The 19,738-nt window shown below is 51.2% G+C and overlaps 1 protein-coding gene across 46 annotated transcripts in view; it reads right to left on the bottom strand.

Moving 5' to 3' along the window:
* The window catches only part of CACNA1C (calcium voltage-gated channel subunit alpha1 C), a 729,498-nt gene that overhangs the window by 67,074 nt on the left and 642,686 nt on the right, over positions 1–19,738 (bottom strand). The window lies entirely within an intron of this gene.

Genomic DNA, 19,738 nt, shown 5'->3' with positions numbered 1-19,738 from the left:
CCCGTTGTCCCCTCCTCCCACTATTTCAACAGCCCCTTCCTCCCACCTGGACCACACCCTGCCCAGAAACAAGGCCCAGGTCCTCCCTGCTGGTCCCCAAGTCCCCAGGTGGTTGGGTCCTAGGAGGACTACTTTTCCCAACGCTCTCTGGAGTGTAAGGGCCTGAGGCTGTCTCCTCTCTCTTCTCTCTGTTTTTGTCCACCCCCTCGGTTGCTGGAAACCATTAGTAATGGGGGTTTTAAGGCTGTCATGGGGAAGGGAGGGTGGGGAAAAAATCATACACGTCTTACAAACTCAGTCTTACAAACTCAGTCTGACCCGGAGCCTGGTTACACATGCTACCTCTTATTTCTCTGGCGACTGTGTCCCAAATGGTTGAGAAGTAAGGGGTTGGAGAAAGGCTTTCCCTGGCTCTCCTTGAAGTGGCAAACCAAACCTCCTACCGTCCAGCTCCTCAGAGCCACGCAGGGCGGGCTGCCCGGAAGGGAAAGCGCTTTTGCAGCTGGAAGCCTTGCCCTCGCCATCCCCCAGTCCCACAGGTTGAGTGGATTTCCCCCTTCCAACTCCCACTCTGGAGATGTGTTCCTAAGATGGGCCTCTCCTCTGGCCCTCCCAGGGCAGATCCTGTGTGCACCCCAGGCTCCCAGTCCTCAGGCCTGAGTGCCGCAGCACCTCCACTCACTGATAGGCGTGAGCTGAGAAAATGGACACCAAATTGATACTGACATCAGAAAAATCATTGCTGGGGAGGAACAACTGCTGCAAAAGCATCAGGGGATGCATTTCCCACGCACAGGAACTGTGGATTTTCTTCCATTTTGGTTATCCACGCCCTGATTTGGCTCCATTGTTGGAGATATGCCAAGTTGAAAGAGGCTGCATACTGGTTAAAAGCAGGATCTCTGGAGGCAGATCTGGGTTCAGACACTACCTCTGCCACTGACTAGCTGGGCGGCCTTGAACAAATACCTTAACTTCCCTATGCCACTGTTTCCACACCTAGAACATGGGATAAAGCACAGAGCTGAGGTGAGGGTGAAAGGAGACCGTGCATCCAAAGCACTCAGAACTTGCCGTTTCTCCTGCTCCCACCCACAAGGCCCGTGTGTCCTGACGTTTCATTGCTTTCTTCTGGTCCCAGATACCGTGTCTTAACTGTGGGGCCATGGACCAGTGGTACTTGCTGGCTGGAAAATGCCTACCTCCAGAGGTTCTCTGCTTTTTGGGGATAAGACACGCCCAACTCCCAGTGGAAAAGGGATGGGATGAAAGAAATCATGGGCCTATGTAAGAAATCGTGGGCCTCTTGCCAACCAGAGGCACACTTCCCAAGCCCTCTGTTTGCAATCGCTTAACAACAAGAAGTAACTGGAGTCCAGAGTCCAGAGGCTTCCACCTCATTACAGCTTCAAGGGCCATTTCAAGAATCTCATCATCACTGGTCGGCTGGAGATTGAGCTTTCTGGAAGGGAGGTAATCATAATCTGATTATTAACCACACTAGCACCAGCCCTATGTCTTGCATAGGGTTAATGTGAGGACCAATACCTGGGAAAGTATTTTGAAAAAATCCTTTAATATCTATTCTTTATATTGACTCTCTCTGGCCTCCTCGGGGATAGCTGTTCTGGATGTGTGAATGTTCCAGAGAGAGGATGCCCGGCCCTCTAATGACCAAAATCTTTGAATTTCTACCTTTTTAAAAAAAGTATTCACTTTAAAGACAGGGTCTCTCTCTGTTGCCCCAGCTGGAGTGCAGTGGTATGAGCATAGCTCACTGTGGTCTCAAACTCTTCAGCCTCCTAAGTATTACGCCCCTCTAATTGTTTAACTTTTTGGGGAGATGAGGTCTTGCTATGTTGCCCAGGCTGGTCTAGAACTCCTGGCCTCAAGTGATCCTCCTGTCTCCGCCCTCCAAAGTGTTAGGATTACAGCTGTGAGCCACCGTGCCCGGCCAGCCACTGTCATTATTTAGCAGCATTGCTCTGCCTAGTGAGGTAGGAGTCACAGGTTCTATTTTGGGTGTGGGACTAAACACCAGGCAGACAAAGCCTAGGTGTGTGAAAAGAGGAAGGAGGAAGCTGAAGGTTCTGGAATCTTGAGTTTTCCTTTAGTCTGTCTCTCAGGCCTTTTCTGCCCATCCTCCAGGTCACTAGTATTCAAACTCTCCTGAATGAAATCTGGCTGATACCGTTTGAGATTGGTGACAGGGTGCAGGCTGTCACGGCTGCATTTTGTAAGACTGGAGGTCATGTAGACAATGAACTGCTAGGTTCTTAGGAAGCACTCTTTCCACCGAGGAAGGCAAAGGCCACTCTTCTTTAATCAAGAGGGGCGGTGGCAGGGGCCCCGTTTTCTGTCTCTGCTACAGGAGAGCTGCGAGGGGACTGCTGTTGAAGCGGTGATGGGTGCATGCCTTTGCCTTTGAATTCCGGATCCTTAGCTTCTTCTCTGCCCAGAGCACAGGCCGCCCTGCCATCTCCTCAGAGGCAGCACCAGCTTTCCATCAGGCTGGCGGCAAGAAGGCGTCCATGAGGAATTGCGCACACCTTTCACTCCTCACCTGGGGTGGTGCTGTCAGTCTTCGGCATTTGGAGGGCAGAGGTGCTGTCACTGCTGTAACTCATTTCTCTTCTCTGTTCCTTCCTGCCTGCCTTCCTTATCTGCCCGAAGAAACACAGGGGAGGCAGCCAGCTCCTGAGTGCCCCGGCCCTGTGGGGAAGCTGACTCTGAACACCTGGTTTCCCCTCCTAGGACACATGGGGCACGGAGCGCGCTGGCTGGAGGGGCTGCAGGACTTCCAGGCTGGATTAGAAGTGGGGCTGCTGAGATTGAGACGGAGAGTGGAAAAGGACAAAGGGTCCTCTGAAGGGCCCCTGCAGACAGGGTTAGGAACATCAGTCAGCAAGCAGCTGGAGGCTGCCAAGGTGGGGCGGGGCTGAGGGAGGAGCAACAGATGGCTTCACCAGACCTAGGGAAGGGGGTCCTTGCAGGAGAGCAGAGGTCCTGCATGAGTGAGCAAGCACTGGAGAGAGCGCAGGTGTGCCAGGCAGGGGGCTGGGCAGAGGTGGCTGTGAGGGAGGGAGCCGTGCCCAGTTCCTGGAAACACTGATCATTTCTGGGTCCCAGAAATGAGAGCTGAATGAACCAGGGAGAGGAGCTGGGTCCCACTGGCAGCTGGCGGTAGTGGCAGTGAAGTCTCAGTGCGTGTCTATGTGTCTATGCAGAGTTGATCCCAAGGAAAACAATGGTAACCGACACCAAGCAGAGATAATATAAATTGTATTACACCAGGATGCCATTTAGACATAACAGTAATCATGGAAATTAGTGGCGCCTAATGGAGAAGGCATAACTGGAGCACAGAGCTGCCAGCAGCCTGGGAGGAGGTGGGGATTTCTGCCCTCCTCTGTCAGCTCCCATCCTGTGATGTGTTAATTCAGAAGCACCCCAAGACACACTCTGCACGGCCAGCTTGAGACCTACTTGGACTAAGGGCAGGAGTGGGCAGAGGGCTGGGTGCCTGCCTCATGAGAGGACCCTAGGTGGAGGCGAGGGGGGCTGCTTTCCTATTTGCAGGAGGAACACACACTCCTGAAAATGCAGACTTTTAACTGGACACTTTCTGCTCCCATTTTTCTTTGGAATTAAGGCTTTTCCTCCCCAGGACATTTTTGAAGGCCTTCGTCCATTTATTTACTCATTCATTTATTTATCTCATCAACACATAATAAGCACTTACTAGAGGCCTGTAACTAAGCAAGGCTTGGGCATACAAACATGAATCAGCCTCCCGAAGCCTGCCATCTTCCCCGCCGGGAGCAGATGAAAATATGGGGTTATTGGTTAAGCTCCCTTTGGGGGCCTCAGGAGGCTCTTTTTCTGCCTCAGTTTGCACCTCGGTAGATTGGGGGATCCCAATAGCTGCCTCGCACTACTCATGCTGGAATAAATGAGCCGTTTTCTGCAAAGGTGCCTTCAGGACTAGGGTGCTGAATCAACGCCTCCTTGGAGAGGGGCAAGGCTGGGCAAACACACGGCCATGCACACCGGCAACTTTAAGCTCAAATGAACAGCACCAACCATGCACTCTGAGGAAAGGAAGGCAAGACACAAGTAGCATCAGGTGTGGCTGGAATAAGGAGGAGCAATCTCCCCTTTGCTGCAGGAGGGCTTGGATCTGTGGCAGCCCTCAAAACCTCCTGCCTGCCTAGAACTCCTTCCAGTCCAATCCAGGGGACCAAGGCCATGGACAGAGCTTTCCAAACCCCGATCAGAGAGGTCCCTTCCTGCTCAGCACTCTCGGAAAGCTCCCACAGCCCATCCTGTCACCCCTGCCCTGTGGCGTCTCTAACTTAGCGGGCCAGTGCTCCTCTGCCAGGGGATCTGGCCAGCAACCTGCATCCACACTCTTGAACAAGCTGTGAATACAATGATAGACTGCCTTTACTTCCCACAGTGAGCCTCGGGTTGTGCAGGCAGGTTACCTAACCTGTCTGCCTCAGCTTCCCTACCTGCAGCATGGGAATAACCAGAGTACTTGCCCTTGTAGGGTTTTTACTATTTTATTTTATTTTTAGAGACAGGGTTTAACTCTGTCATCCAAGCTGGAGTGCAGTGTTGCAATAATATTTCATTGCAGCCTCCACCTCCTGGGCACAAGAGATCCTCTTGTCTCAGCCTCCCAAGGAGCTGGGACTACAGGTGTGTGCCACTGTACCTGACTAATTAAAAAACAGAATTTTTTTTTTTTTTTTTTTTTTGTAGAGATAGGGTCTTGCCCAGGGTGGTCTGGAACTCCTGGGCTCAAATGGCTCTCTGGCCTCGGCCTCCCAAAGTGCTGGGATTACAGGTGTGAGCCACTGTGCCTGGCCCCCTCGTAGGGCTTTGTGAGAATGATATGAGTTCATACCTGCCCTGTCTGGTACCGAGAAAGTGCTGACTGGTTGCTGCGGTTGCTGCTATTACTGTCGTTGTTGGAGTTCTTGCTGAGAGGCTACCTTCCTGCACACCCACAGCCTCTGTGCCAGAGAAGGTCCTTCCTACCTCTAAGTCAGGCTGGCCCAGCGCAGGGCCAGAAGCACTGGCAGCACCTTGGGCTTCAGTGGGTTGGGTTACTGCCGACGCACCCGGTAGGTCTGGGAATCCCTCTTCTTCCTACCAGCCCGGCGTGTTCCAGTTTCTTTCCCTGTGGCAGGGCCGGGGACGGAAACCACAGTGTACTTTCCCACCGGGCTTTTTTACACAGTGTGAATAATTTTCTACATTAAATAATTAAATGTAGTAGCTAATACTACCCTTCCCACACAAAGGCTTTATGCAAGTCATATAATTATTTTTTATCCTTCGTAGTGACTTTTAAGCTCTCCAGCACCAGGCAGGAGAGAAGCCTGTCACAATGTTGCAACAATATGCAAATCCCTGGGTGCAGAGCCACAGCGGGGAAGGTCCTCCTGGCAAAGCTGGGGCCTGCCTGTTTAAGGAGCGCTGCGTGGTACCAGGTGCCCCGTGGGCACTCTGCAAATAAATAATAATCAGGGGAATGCAGGAGCTGGGCCCACACAGCTTTGGCCTCTGAATTCTGTGCCGATGGCGAAGGCTGGGGCGAGAGTTGCTGCATTTCATCCCCAGCTGCTGCCCTTCTTTCCCGGTCCCTTTTCTACTCCTTTTAACGCATTTCTCCACCTTGGGGTTTCTGTGGACGGTGGCAGACGCTGCAGTTTCTCAACAGATTGGATAAATAGGTTTCATCTAAAAGTCACTAAGAGGCTGAGTCAGCCAGCCTGAGGCTACGTGTGGATTCCTAGCGAGGGGGTGACACTGGCCACCACGGGGCGCTGTGGAGCTCTGTGGGGACATGGAGTATACAGTAGGTGGGGAGACTGTTCCAAAAAGAAGAGCATTGGGTCCAGAAAGGACTGAAGACCTAGCCCAAGAGAATGTCTAGGTTTCCACAGGATTTTTGAAATAAAATTCTTGCTTGCTCTTCAAGTTTTTCAATGTGAATATTCCAGGTTAGTGAGGAAATGCAGTCATACAATCCAAGATATGGTCATATTTCTAGTGGCACTGTTATCCTCGCTGAGCCTCGGCCACTGGCCAGCCACCGAAGACTCCCCCACTATCAGTGTCACTGAACATCACCCATGAAAGGGGCTCCTCGGATAAATATTTCCCAAACACGCCACAGGGCCCAAGGATGCCCCTTCGCTGGGCCGAACCCTCCTTCAGCATCCTCAGTCCCACCCACTAAATGTCAGTTTTACCTCCCCGAATCATGGGGATGCCCCTACGGATTTCCAGAACCGTGTTCTGTAGAACACTAGGTCTGTGGGGGTGTTAATCGGCATTACAAACAACCAGTGAAACAAAACAAACCCCCAAACAAGGACCCCATCCTCCAATAAGCCTGGGAGGGTTGAATTTCAGAACTTTGGCCTGGGGTAGTCTCAGGGCCCTCTGCGCTGAACTGTCTGAGCACACTTAAGCCAGAATTTCCCTGACCTGGGCGGCCATGCTGCTGAGTCCTGCTGAGCATGGCACGATGCCTGCTCCAAAGCCACCGTCTTTGCCTTCTAGCTCTGCCTTCTTTTCCAGCGGACCACCCCAGAGAGTGACAAGCTCTTGTGGTGGGTGGAGAACTGAAGGGGGTGTCGTCGCTGGATGCTGGAGCTTGTGAGCCAGGGGCTGGAGTCACTTTTGCAAGGAGGGGCACCCCAGAGGAAGCTGCTTGTCTTTGGTTGGCCTTCATTCAGTGACACTGACAGAGATGACAGGCACACGGTGTTACTGTGCTAGCATCTGGAAGGCGGTCAGTGTGGATGCCACCAAGAGACAGTCCTGCTCAAAGACTAACAAGTCTTGCTAGAGGGATGAGACGTTTCCATCAAGAGCTCTGATTAAATGCCAGAAAAGAGAAAAGGGTGCTCTGGGAGCTCAGAGGCAGTGGAGACTGCTTCTAGCCAGGTTGATCTCGGGAGGCAGCTTGAAGGATGCAGCACTGGAGCCCGGCCTGGAAGTCCAGCATAGGGTGTTTAGGAAAAGGTGAGGCGTGACCCAGAGCATGGGTGGCCCTGAACAGGAGACGAGGGCTGGAGGACGGGGCCGGCCAGAGCAGCTGCCTCTGCGGACAATGGGGAACCACAGAGAGGCTCGTGGGGGCACTCAGGACGAAGCAGAACCGTGAGGAACAGCGAGGTTTCTGCAGAGACCCAGAGAGGCTACGGCAGGGGAGGCAGAGGAGGGGAGGGATGGGAGGGAGAATGCCAGGCAGGAACCAACAGTCTCGATGTTTGAATGTGACCCAATCACAGCCACTTTCCTTTCATCCCAAATCCTAAACTCTTGTCCCACTAGACTGCCACTGTTTTTTTTCTTCAGTCAGCATCTTAGACTGTTCTTGAATACCTTCCCAAAGAGCAGGCCTGAACACAGAGCACTGAATGACCAAGCCCTGGGCTCCTGCAAAAGATTTCAAGCCTTTCCCTGTACACTGAAAGACTACATAGAGATGCACATGTCTTCCTCAAAAGTGACTCCAAGAGCAGGGCATTTCTGGCTGTGGTCAGGGTTATCCCCACGAGGCTGAGAACAGCCACGGGCCCTGAAGATCTGCCCTGAGGCCCCACAGAAGGCCCACCAGGAGGTGGAAAACTGAGCCGGCCAGACTTCTGAGCCTCAGGCTGCCCTGACCACTGTAGGGACGGAACACAGGTGAGGTGGCGGGTGGTGGGCAGAGCGAGGAGAGAGGAAAGATTGTGGAGGAAAGAAAAGAGCTGTAAGAGAACGCTTGTCCCTAGCTTCAGCACTGGACTGGGGGCGGGGTACACTCCCCCATTATCTGAGATTTTTATAGCAAAGAACCTCGTAGCCAAAGAGAAGTGCAGAAGGTCTGTCTTGGAAATTCCTTTTATGGAATCACGAGGCCTGTAAATTCTATTCTGCACAGCTGGGAAAAGGAGAAGGCCCTAGTTCTGTCGCAAACATGTCCAGCAAGGTCTGGGAAGGCCTGGCTTTTGAGCTCCTCCAGGGCAAAGATTTCTAGTATGGGAGAAGGAGGGGCACAGTCAGGGACATCTGTGATGCTCAGGAAGGGAAGACGTGGGTGAGGGCAAAGATGCACACTGAAGACCCCAGATCACATTATGCAATCCCCCACTGAATGGCCCATCCCTGTGGTTTCCAAGGACAGTCAGAGGAAGTCCACACCCCTCACTGTGGTCCTGAAGGGCCTGTGCACACTGGCCTCTGTCCAGCCCTTTTCACGTCACCCTCTGGACAGCAGGGCAGCATTCTGGCCTCCCTCTGCCTGTCCGCTGTTTCTAGAAGGCCTGGAGGACTGTTTCTTTGTTCTTGGCAGCTGGCTTAACTCATCCCTGCTCTTATCCTGGGAAATGGTATTTTCTTCTCCACCCCTCATTTCAGCTGGCTCTTGGCCTCCAGACCCCTTTCCTTCTCCTTCCTCTCCTCTCTCCAAGTTTCCTTCCAATTCTGCACGTTCTCCAGCACTTCTCCCAGGACATGATTCTGGACAGGATTCTTGGAGTTTCTATCTTCAGAGGGAATAGATGGCGCTGACTCCTAAAATACATCTCCAGCCCAGATCGCCTGTCTGAATTCCAGATTTTCACAGCCTACGTGACATTTTCTAACCTAATATATCCCCACATTCTCACTTTAAACTGGTTTCTTCCTGTTCTTCTCTATGTCAGCAAATGACACCACTCTTCCATCCACTCAGGGAAAGCCAGGAACCCCGGAGCCGTCTCTGATTCCTGTTCCTCATCCTCACATCCAGTTCACCATCCAAGGATGTCATGACTCTGCCCCCCTCGCTCCGTCGCTTCCACGGCCACCTGCCTTCCCAGCATCGGGCTCCTTGCTGCTCCCCATCTCACCACACCAGTCATTTGTCAATGAGCAGTCAGCATGCTGGTTAAAAAATGGAAATCAGATTATATAATCTCCCTACTGAATGGCCCATCCCTGTGGTTTCCAAGGACAGTCACAGGAAGTGCACACCCCTTACTGGGGTCCTGAAGGGCCTGCGGCTCCAGCACAGTCCTTTTCACCGTCGCTCTCGGTTTCCAGAATGAGCTGAGCTTGCCCCTGCCTCAGGGTCTTTGCTCTTCCTTCTGCCTGAAATGCTCTACTTCTGGCTCCTTTTCAGCCTCCAGGGCTCAGCACAAATGCTGCCTTCCTGACCTCCTTGCTTTAAACAGGTGGCTCTTCACCCACACTCTTCCGTTTCCCCACCCCGGCCCTTACCCCATCTGAAACCTTTGTTTACTGTGTATTGGTGTGTCCTGCACTACTCTGTGAGCCCTGTAAAGATGGTACTATGCTTCCACATCATCACTGAGGCGCTCAGGAACTACTTACAGAAAGAAAAGATGGAAAAGGAAGTACGGATAAGGGGAAGTTACAGAGGGGTGCATTTTAATTCAGTATAAAGAAGGATTTCTGACAGAGCTACCTCTAGAAACAAGGAGACTCGGATGGCAGAAAGCAGGATGGTGTAGAGATTTCTGCACTCAGGGAAGCTCAATGGTCTGGATCTTTTCTGACACGAATATTCTGACTTTCTTTTCCCGGCTCATAATTCTCATTCATCCATTCAGGCATCAGACTTTCACTGAATGCCTCTCATGGCACAGAGAAGAACATGAAACAGCTTCTGCCATTGATGAATTTGGCAATTTTTGTGTCCCCAATGTGTAAGTCTTCCCACTGCACATATGTGTGCAAACACACGCATGTGAGTGTGTAGCAGGCTTGTTTCACTTTCCTGAGCCCACCTGTCAGCTGACTGCCCCCTCTCCTGAAAGTGCTTGTCAACTCAGATTTGGAAACAAAATCCAAAGGTCCAAAGCAATCTAGGGAATGCAGGGGCCACAGAGAGAATGGCTGAATGGGAGGGAAGGGCGGCAAGGGGCCTCGGAGAAGGCGGCAGGACGCAGGAGTGGAGTGAACACTTTTCATTGCAGAGGGTGGTCACTCGAGAATGGCTTTCTTTCTTTCTGTCTCGGATCTTCTTAGAAGGAAGACAGCTAACATTTACCGAGGGCCCACTGAGTGCACAGCAGCAACCGGGCCTGTCCACATTTCCTGTTTTAATGGGGTTGTTGTGGAAAGAGTGGCTTTTGAGTCACCTAAACCCTCAACAGAATCCCAGGATTTTTACCACGATTAAATGCATTCCTATTTGTTAAGGTGCTTAGAGCAGTGTAGGGTGCATACTAAGCAGGATGGTGGTTGTTACAAGCTAACAATAACAACAAAAAGCCAGCTCTGGACTCCTTACCTAGCCTTTCTCTGACCTCCAGTTTCTTCAGATGTAAAATGGGAGGCTATAATATTCGTCTTATGGATTGAATGAGATGAGGAAAGTAAAATATCTAGCTTCATGTCTGGTTCTTCATTGACAATATATGCTGTTTGCTTCCCTCCAGTGCTTCTAAATGTTACCTGAGCTCAGGTGTAGGCATTGATACCAAATGGGTCAATGCGTTTATCGACTGCTTCTTTTTATTTTTTATTTTTTTATTTTTATTTTTATTTTTTTGAGATGGAGTCTCAGTCTGTCGCCCAGGCTGGAGTGCGGTGGCGCGATCTCGGCTCACTGCAAGCTCCGCCTCCCAGGTTCACGCCATTCTCCTGCCTCAGCCTCCCGAGTAGCTGGGACTACAGGCGCCCGCCACCTTGCCCAGCTAATTTTTTTGTATTTTTTAGTAGAGACGGGGTTTTACTGTGTTAGCCAGGATGGTCTCGATCTCCTGACCTTGTGATCCGCCTGTCTCGGCCTCCCAAAGTGCTGGGATTACAGGCTTGAGCCACCGCGTCCGGCCGACTGCTTCTTTTTAAGTTGAAATATGAATGTCAGCTGACAGGGAGGTTTCCTAGTGAAATGAGAGGGTGAACTGGGGACGCTACAAGTCCCAGGAGTGGGCCAAAGTCGCCCCAGGCAAGTGTGGCCTTACCTACCTGCTTGTACTCATGATTCGTCCCCGGCACCAAGCATATCGCCTAGCACGTGAGCTGCTCCACAAAATATTTTGGGGGTTGTTAGTGAACTTTAGCCTGCAGCAAAACACTAGCCAAGTCGCACGAACAAAGAGTTCTTGAAATAAAGACCATGAAGAATGGCAAGGCCTAGGCACCCAGAAAGAGAGGGAATGGTGAAAAACTGAGCTGAAGGCTTGAAAAGCCGACTAATGGGTTGCATTAGCCACACGAAAGGGGAATGATAGTTTAGATGCTGGTAGCATGGTTGATGCTTGCACAACCCACCTTCAAGGATGCATTAAGATGAGCCTTAAAGTTATTTTATGGTGTGAGGCGGACATCAGACTGAAGGGATAGAATACGTGGGCTCAGGATGAAAGATGCCAGAATACCAATATTACAAAAGGGCCCATTTAAAATGGTCACGGGCAAGAGGGCACACCCAGGCTGGAGGTGAAGTTCCTTGACGCTGAGTTAGAGAGCTGGGTGCAGACTCCCCAGGCATAGGGATCCGGCTGAGTTTCATCTGAATGGCACTTTCCCTGAAGCCTTCATTCCTCTGTAGAGATGACCTCACTCAGTCTCACCACAGTATGCTAAGGCAGTCTTCCTACTGTATGGAGAAACAGACATGGAAGGAACAAGTGCTTGTAGGAAGCTCTTCCTGTCCTGTCTGCTCAGCCCTGGCTTCTTCAAGGTGATGCTGAGGTGGGATCTAGCCTTCCTGGGTCGCAATCTACCAGAATTTCCTCTCTGGGTGGGATCTGGGGGCAGTAGATGATGAAGCAAAGAAATGAAGCAAAATATATTTTGTAAAAATTAAAACTTCACAAAAATTACTGCATCATGCAGAAGTGCATGGCCAATGTAAAACCGTTGGAAGAGGATGATGCCTGGAGAGTGGCACAGGTGGAGGCAGAGGTCAAGTTGGAGAGAAAGTACATTTCAGCCGGCAATGTCATTACTGCCAAAAACATGACTGAAAAACAAACCAAGATTCCCAGAAGATTCTCAGCTTTCGAAAAGAGGAAGGGGCCCCAGTGTGCATCCTTGCCTCCTGGCCATCCCACTTTCGCCTTCCTTCTCCTGGTCCTTGACTGAGCTTTTAAGAACAAGTTCTGAAACGTCTCTCAACAGTCCACGGAAGAGTATGTGGACATTGGCATCTTTCCTGCCTCCGGGGAAGGCTCAGCTCAGGCCGGATGGATTTAGGCCTGCAGGGTTCCCCTGGCCCCTCAGGTAGACACATTGGTGCCTTTAGAAGAATTCTGGCTCTGGCATTCTTCCCACTGCCTCTGCCCTGGCTGCCCCAGGGCTCCAGTGGGGCAGTTTGGGGCCTTGTGGCCTTTGCCACACCACCTCTCCTTAGGCTGGTGAGCCGCTGCTCTGACACAGGCTCATGCACTCTCTTCTCCTGTGGCTGTTTCTGTCGCCACTGGCAACCTTCAGGAGCCTGTTTTTGGTGTGCCATCCACTTGCCTCCTCCCGGGGACAGAGAACACGTCTGATTACCATCCAGACTGACACCCTGGCCTGGGCAGGAAAAGAGGCCTGGCTTACAGTTTGTAAAGTGGTTTCTCTTCCCTTGTTCAGACAAGCAGATCTGACCTTTGACTTGGGGGCCGAGTTGTCTGCTGGGGGTGCCCTCCCAACTTCTCCACCTGCCAGGGGAATGTCAGAATCTGGTCCCTTTCCTGGGAGCGGCTCACTCCTGGAACCAAAGACTCCAACACTAAAACAGGAGGTCCACACCTGAGCACTCTGGACCCTCAGCCTCTGAAGTCCCCTTGCATCTGCACAGGGTATGGATGCCCCTGGAGAACCCCAAGCTGGCTGGGGGAGGGACCACAGCATCTTCAGGTCATGTGACAAAAGCTATCTACCCAAAGAGGCCATGCTGAATCTAAAGAACAGAAGTTTCTAGACACGGACAGAGCTGACAGAGCAGATGAGAAACTGGGCTGTTTGTTCACTGTGGAAGCAAGTGTTCTTCCCCAGGCACCCACCTCCCCGTTCCAACTTTCCCTCTGTCCATCCATATGCGAACCTAGAGCCCCAACCCAGCTCTCATCAGTGCCTTTTGACACAAGCCCAGTGAAAACAAGGTGGCTGGTGACGACCTTTCCATTTGAGCCACATCCTCCGGGTATCCCCAAAGATTTCTCCCCTCCGCAGGGCCTGTGCCCACCTACGTCAGGGCCAAGAATCATTCCTACGAGCAGAAACCAGTCCTAAGAACAGCAGAGCCTGCAGAGAAAAGACTGCTCTGGAAGCCACGGGATCTCTGGCCCCACATGGGCACACTAGATACGAGGAGGGCTGCCTCTGGGTGTGGAAAGTCCAAGGCCAGCAATAGCCTCTGTCAGCTCAGAGCCTTCACAATGCAGAGCAGGCTGGTTTTGGCACAGGAACTCCAGGGTGCCCGCCACTAGGAGGACCATTCCAGGGCCTCCTGGCTCTCCCTATAGCTTAGCTGGCACCTGTGCCAGGGAGACCGGGGCAAGGCTGGGCCCGGAGCTGTGCTATGAAGGGTGGCCCCAATGAGAGCCAGCATTTGACCTCCAGGGTCCTGAGCAGCTCTGGTTCTGGCAGCATCTCATTCACCAGGCTACCGACTAGTCCGGACTCATCCCTCACCTTCGTTTAGGGAAGTGCCCAGGGCCTCGTTCATGGATTCCTCAGGACAACAGGCGGGGGACCGAAGAAACCTCTCCTCTTTCTGTCTCTCTACTCTCTGAGAAGCAGCCAAGGCCAAGGCTTCACTGCCTTCATTTCCTCTTTCCTGAAAGATAACGGGGGCTTCAAAGAAGCCCCCAAAGCAGACAAGACTGTGGCAACTGAACTACTGCCCCGTTCTTAGCTGATACTCTGAAAATGCCAGCCATATCCTCTGTGTGTGGGGACAGGCAGGAGCTACAGCCCCAGACGACTTACATGGCTGTGGTAAGGCCTGCCGGGCCCAGCAGAGACCAGCGGGCAGGGCAAGGGCGTCGGCAGGAAGGCTGGAGAGGAGCCGTGGTGAGGAGGCTGTCCCCACTTTGGAAGTGGCATGGAGGCCATGAGGCGGCAAGTCTGGCCAGCAGCTGGACAAGGCTCTGCACCCCAGAGGGGATCAGCTAAGAACCCGGAGGGGCTCAGGGCTCTCAGATTTCAGGGTCACTAGGGCAGTAAAATGCTAATGGGGAAATCTAGACAGAAGTCCAATCGACTGTGGAAAAGAGTGTCTGGATGCCCCATGGCTCACCGGAACACACGCTATGGGGGCCCGCAGCGGCAAGACTCACTGGGTGGGAAAGAGTCTGCAGGGAAAGGGCCTGGGTGCTCGCAGCGGCCACCGGCTGGGGAAAGCCAGGGATGGCTGGGGTAACTGATAGTGGGAGAAACTCACTCGGGCCAGGGCGAGAGACTGTCTAACGCAGTCAAGAGGGGCTCCATTATGTATGTGTCACCTTCTGGCAGAAAATCACCAGAAGAAAGGGTAGGGGGGATGAGAGAAACCATCTGGCTTCATGAAGCTGAAGCAACCGGGCTGAGGAGGCCCAGACAGAAAGAGGAGAGTGGAGACTGGGAACTGGTGGGAAAGGGGCCAGGCCTCCCGAGGTTTCAGCTGCTTATTCAAGAAAGCGGGGGTTGTTTGATTTTTCCTTGTAAATTTGTTTGAGTTCTTTGCAGGTTCTGGATATTAGCCCTTTGTCAGATGAGTAGATTGCATCAAAAAGTGGGCGAAGGATATGAACAGACATTTCTCCAGAGAAGACATGCATACAGCCAACAGACACATGAAAAAATGCTTGTCATCACTGGCCATCAGAGAAATGCAAATCAAAACCACAATGAGATACCATCTCACACCAGTTAGAATGGCAATCATTAAAAAGTCAGGAAACAACAGGTGCTGGAGAGGATGTGGAGAAATAGGAACACTTTTACACTGTTGGTGGGACTGTAAACTAGTTCAACCAATTATGGAAAACAGTGTGGTGATTCCTCAAAGACCTAAAACTAGAAGTACCATATGACCCAGCCATCCCATTACTGGGTATATACCCAAAGGATTATAAGTCATGCTGCTATAAAGACACATGCACACATATGTTCATCACAGCACTATTCACAGTAGCAAAGACTTGGAATCAACCCAAATGTCCATCAGTGACAGACTGGATTAAGAAAATGTGGCACATATACACCATGGAATACTATGCAGCCATAAAAAAGGATGAGTTTGTGTCCTTTGTAGGGACATGGATACAGCTGGAAACCATCATTCTCAGCAAACTATCGCAAGACCAGAAAACCAAACACCGCATGTTCTCACTCATAGGTGGGAACTGAACAATGAGATCACTTGGACTCGGGAAGGGGAACATCACACACTGGGGCCTATTATGTGGAAGGGGGAGGGGGGAGGGATTGCACTGGGAGTTATACCTGATGTAAATGACGAGTTGATGGGTGCTGACGAGTTGATGGGTGCAGCACAGCAACATGGCACAAGTATACATATGTAACAAACCTGCACGTTATGCACATGTACCCTAGAACTTAAAGTATAATAATAATAAATAAATAAATAAATAAATAAATAATAAATAAATAAAAAGAAAGCAGGGCATCAGAAGGGCCAACGAGTGCCTTCACTCTGGGTCCACTCTCCCCTCTGGACCATTCTCAGGATGGGAGAAAACCGAAAAGGGAGATTGAGACTTTGATTCCAGAGAGCTGCCAGGGTCAAGGCCTCTCCAGCATCCTCCTCTCAGGGAGGTGAGTACCGGCTGCTCCCTGTGTGGGCTGGCTCCAGCTGAGGGGCAGAGGCGAGTCTCAGCTGCTTCACCCCTCCATGGTCCAGGTGGGAGCTTGTCGGGAGGGGACGAGTTAGGAGCCTTCCATGGGGTGAACCCCTGCCTTCCTGGGCACACCATGTTCCACTGAGGAGGAAAGGCTTGGAGCCCAGCCTCTCACTCACTGCCTCCTGCAGCTCCTCCTCCCCCAGTGCCCTTGCTGAGACATCCTCGACAGCAAACCTCAGGCAACTAAGTGACATCATCACTCCCACTAACAGCAGCTGACAGTGGAGTAGCTGAGACAGACACTGCTTCCCGCGCCAGGCTCCTGTGCATTGCCTCCTTGGTGACGTCGGAGCTGCCCAAAGCGGCTGAAGCCTCAGGACCACCCAGCCTCATCCTGTTGGCCATAAAGGATTTGCGGTGCGGCTCCCTCTTCTGCCATTCTCACCTCCAGCAAAGTGCAATTGGGAGTTTTAACTGGAATGGTATTGAGCCTATGGATCAGTTTGAGGAGAAATGATACCTTAATAATATTGAGCTTTCCAATTCAGGAATGTGGCAGATGTCTTCAGTTATCAGCTTTTCTTGAATTCCTTTCAATTTTATCATTTTCTCTGTAGAGATCTTAGCCATTTCTATTAGACTTTTTCCCTAGATATTGCATATTTTTCAGTTCAAATCTATAAGAGTATCTTTAAAATTTATTTTCCTGTCTTTGCTGACAAGCATCAGTTCATGATAGAACAATCTAGTTATTTAATTACCTTCAGAATATTCCAGCCAGCACTTTTCATGCTGCCCAACCTGGTCCTGCACCATCGTGTGGGGTGCAGGGGACATCCGGTTATCTCCAGGTCGTGGCCTCTCCCTTCTATGGAAGGAGGTCCTTCTGGATCACTGTTCACTGTTCAAATCAATGCTGCCATGATCCACCTCACTCTCTTCAAACCATCCCTGCAGGTTCCTGAGGCTTTGTAGGGGACCGACTCAATCTAAACTGGTTTATGTTGATCCCTAGTTTTTTTGTGTGATTTTTTTGTGTGTGTGTGTGAACAGAGTATGAATTTAAGGAGTGGGATGGTTAGATTTCAGGCAGGGACTTACTTGAGTAAATTTATTTTCCATGGAGTGGTGAGGAGAACACACAGAAATGAAGAAATTGGGAACATCCATGACCATGAAAACAATGAAAGAATGAAGCAAGAATACAAGTTGATTGGCTGATGGAACAACCAACCAGCCAGTTGCAGAGACGAAACATAAGCAGTGACAACTTCTGACTGTCTTTGACATCCTTGGTTCCTAGCCATCCTTTCACGGCAAATGCTGATGCTCATCTGGGTCATACACAAACAGCATGCCGGTGAAATAAAAAGTGCAGCACGGAGTCCTAGTTAATGGTGGGAAATGAAAGTTGTCATGGATTCAGGTCATGGTTAGAAACCACTGGTTCTTGGGCCAGATCCAGCTGAATATTTCTTCCAGAGCTTCAGGTTTTTCCAGTTTGGTTTTCTGCCTGAAAATTTTGGAGCTGCTTTTCCTGGAGTCTATTTGTGAATGAAGAACATAGCTCAGAAAGAATCCAGGGACCCAGCTGTGCTCCACGATGCTCCCAACTGGGTGGACACCTTTATCCCCCTCTTGCCAGAGCCCTTTTAGGGAAATTCACAGGGAAAGATCCATTTTCCTTTCTCTTTACACCACAGGAGTGTGAAATGCAAATGGCCCCAGGATGGCTCTCTTTCTTCTTGGGTAAAAGTCTCTGTTATCTTGCCCCATCTTCTCACAATAGAAAACCAGGGACAGAGGAAATTAGGAGGCACTTTATGGTTTAGACCACCCGCAATGGTTAATTCCTAGGAAACTGGCTTGTTCCTTGATTTGCAGGATTTAGGTGGAGTGCCTTTTAGACCGAAGCTCCCGCACGTGTCAGTTTCAGGCACTTCCCAGGGAAGGTTGTCCGTATGTCTCCCGTGCTCAGGAGGCATGATTCAGAGAGTCCACTGCAGGCTCCCCAGACTGCCTCAGACATCGTCAGAAACACATCTGAGTCAACTGTGGAATGACTCAAGGCTTTGAAATATTTAAACCATATGTCTCATGACACTGGATGAAAACGACGCCAGTTTTCCCACTGAGAGGATGTCACCCGAGACCGAGGCTCGGCTCGGCAGTGACTGCACTCCTAGCCTCAGCTGGTCATGCTGCTGTGGGTGGTGAACTGTCAGAGCTCCTGGGCTGCAGGGCTTGGAACAGGGCCATGCATGGGCAGAGACACCGTGTGCCCTAAGGAAGGTGTCAGGGCAACCCAGGGGTCCTCTCTAGGTCAGGACAAGATCTGTCCTCCTAAATGGGACTTGTACAGGAAGGTGAAAAAGAGTGTACTTGCTTCTCTGGAGGAGGCAGGAAACCACTGTTCTATCACCAAAGGATGTCCTTTAGGAGCCTTACTCTATGAAAATCAGCTGGGATCCCCAGGCACTCTTTGAGTGAGAGAAGCACCTGCATTGTAGGAATACTGTCTTGTCTTTTAAGTCCTTCCAAGCTTGTTTCCTTCTTCCTGAAAAATACCTGCACAGCACTTGACTTGGGAAAATGCTAGTTAACCTCAGTGTGGTGGAAAATACAGTGAAGTCAGAGGTGCCAGATTCCAGCCTCCGTTCTGCCAGTTCTTAGTAGCGGAGCACTTAATACTGGGCACTTCATTGTTTGAGCCTCACTTCCCTCCTCTCTACAGAGGGATGCTAATACCCACTTTATAGGGACGTTTTGAGGATGACACGCGATGATATATGTGTAGCACATGATACGGAATCAAAAGTGTGAGTTGAATATTCATGCAAAGAAGGCTACGGATATCTCCTCAACGAACATGGATTCGAAGGCCAAGCCGGACCTTCCCCCACTCCCAGTTAATCTTCAGACCAGTAAAAACTTGAATGAAAACAGAAAATACAGCTCTTGGCCTCCTGTTGATCTGTGTTGCATCTGGGAAAACTACTAAAGCAGGGAGGAGAAAGCTCAGTAAAGCTGGAGAGGTTGTCTCAAGTCTGCAACCGCATGATGCTCCTAGAACTCGTTCCTTCTCATCCTTCTCCAAAAGGTGTTATGGTAGCCTGGGGGCTGCTCAGTTGCTCTTATAGCCTCTCTCAGAAGCAGCTGTCCTGGTGGTGAATCCCGGCCAGTGGATGCCGGGGATTCTGATCCATCTACAGAGGCCCAGGGTGGAAGATGTGGCTCACAGCAGTGACTGCTCCTCCACCACTGAGGACAGCGGGGGTGACTGGCTAGGAAGGGCACACATGATCCAAAGGACAGGAATTCTGACCCTGCCTCATTCAGCAGAGCAGGCCTAATCTTGCCCTTACACGAGGAACAAAGCAGAGAAATTTGCAGGTAATTGTTCTTCCTGCCCCAGAGCGTGTAAGCAGCAATGCCATAGCCTCTGAGGCAGGGAACAGGAGTGCCCATAGGCTGTAGCCCTGAGCCCTGAGCAAATCCAGCCCTGGCTGAATGTTTTATACGAGGCTGGTCTGTGTGGCTGATGAAATGGGAGGAGGGTGGAACAGAGGCCTGAGTGGATCTGGGGGGCTGGGCCCGGAGAGGTTTGGTCTGCCAGTCTATGGGCATAGTTTCTTCTAATAACAGGTTATGTACTAGAGGATGGGACATAGGAGAAAGACCATCACCTGCCTCTCCCAGGAGAGGCTCAGAGGTTCAGCTCAGCGAGGAATCTGCGGCTTGTGCATCCCAGCCAGGGTCAACACCAAGAGCTGAGAGGGTTTCCTGGAGTTGGCCTGGTTCAGCTCTGGGCAGGTGGAGGAGTTGGAGCACTGACCATTGGAGCAGGGATGGTCTTTCACCGATGCCTTTTTCCCTCTTCCCCTGATTCTGCCTTCAATACCTGCACCCCATCTCCCCGTCCTGTCCACCCTGACGCCTGTGAA

The sequence above is a fragment of the Papio anubis genome, chromosome 9 (assembly GCF_008728515.1).
Source record: "Papio anubis isolate 15944 chromosome 9, Panubis1.0, whole genome shotgun sequence".
NCBI classification, from domain to species: Eukaryota; Metazoa; Chordata; class Mammalia; order Primates; family Cercopithecidae; genus Papio; species Papio anubis.
Note: the sequence above shows the minus strand (reverse complement) of the source record. Positions and strands in the feature narration are given on the sequence as shown.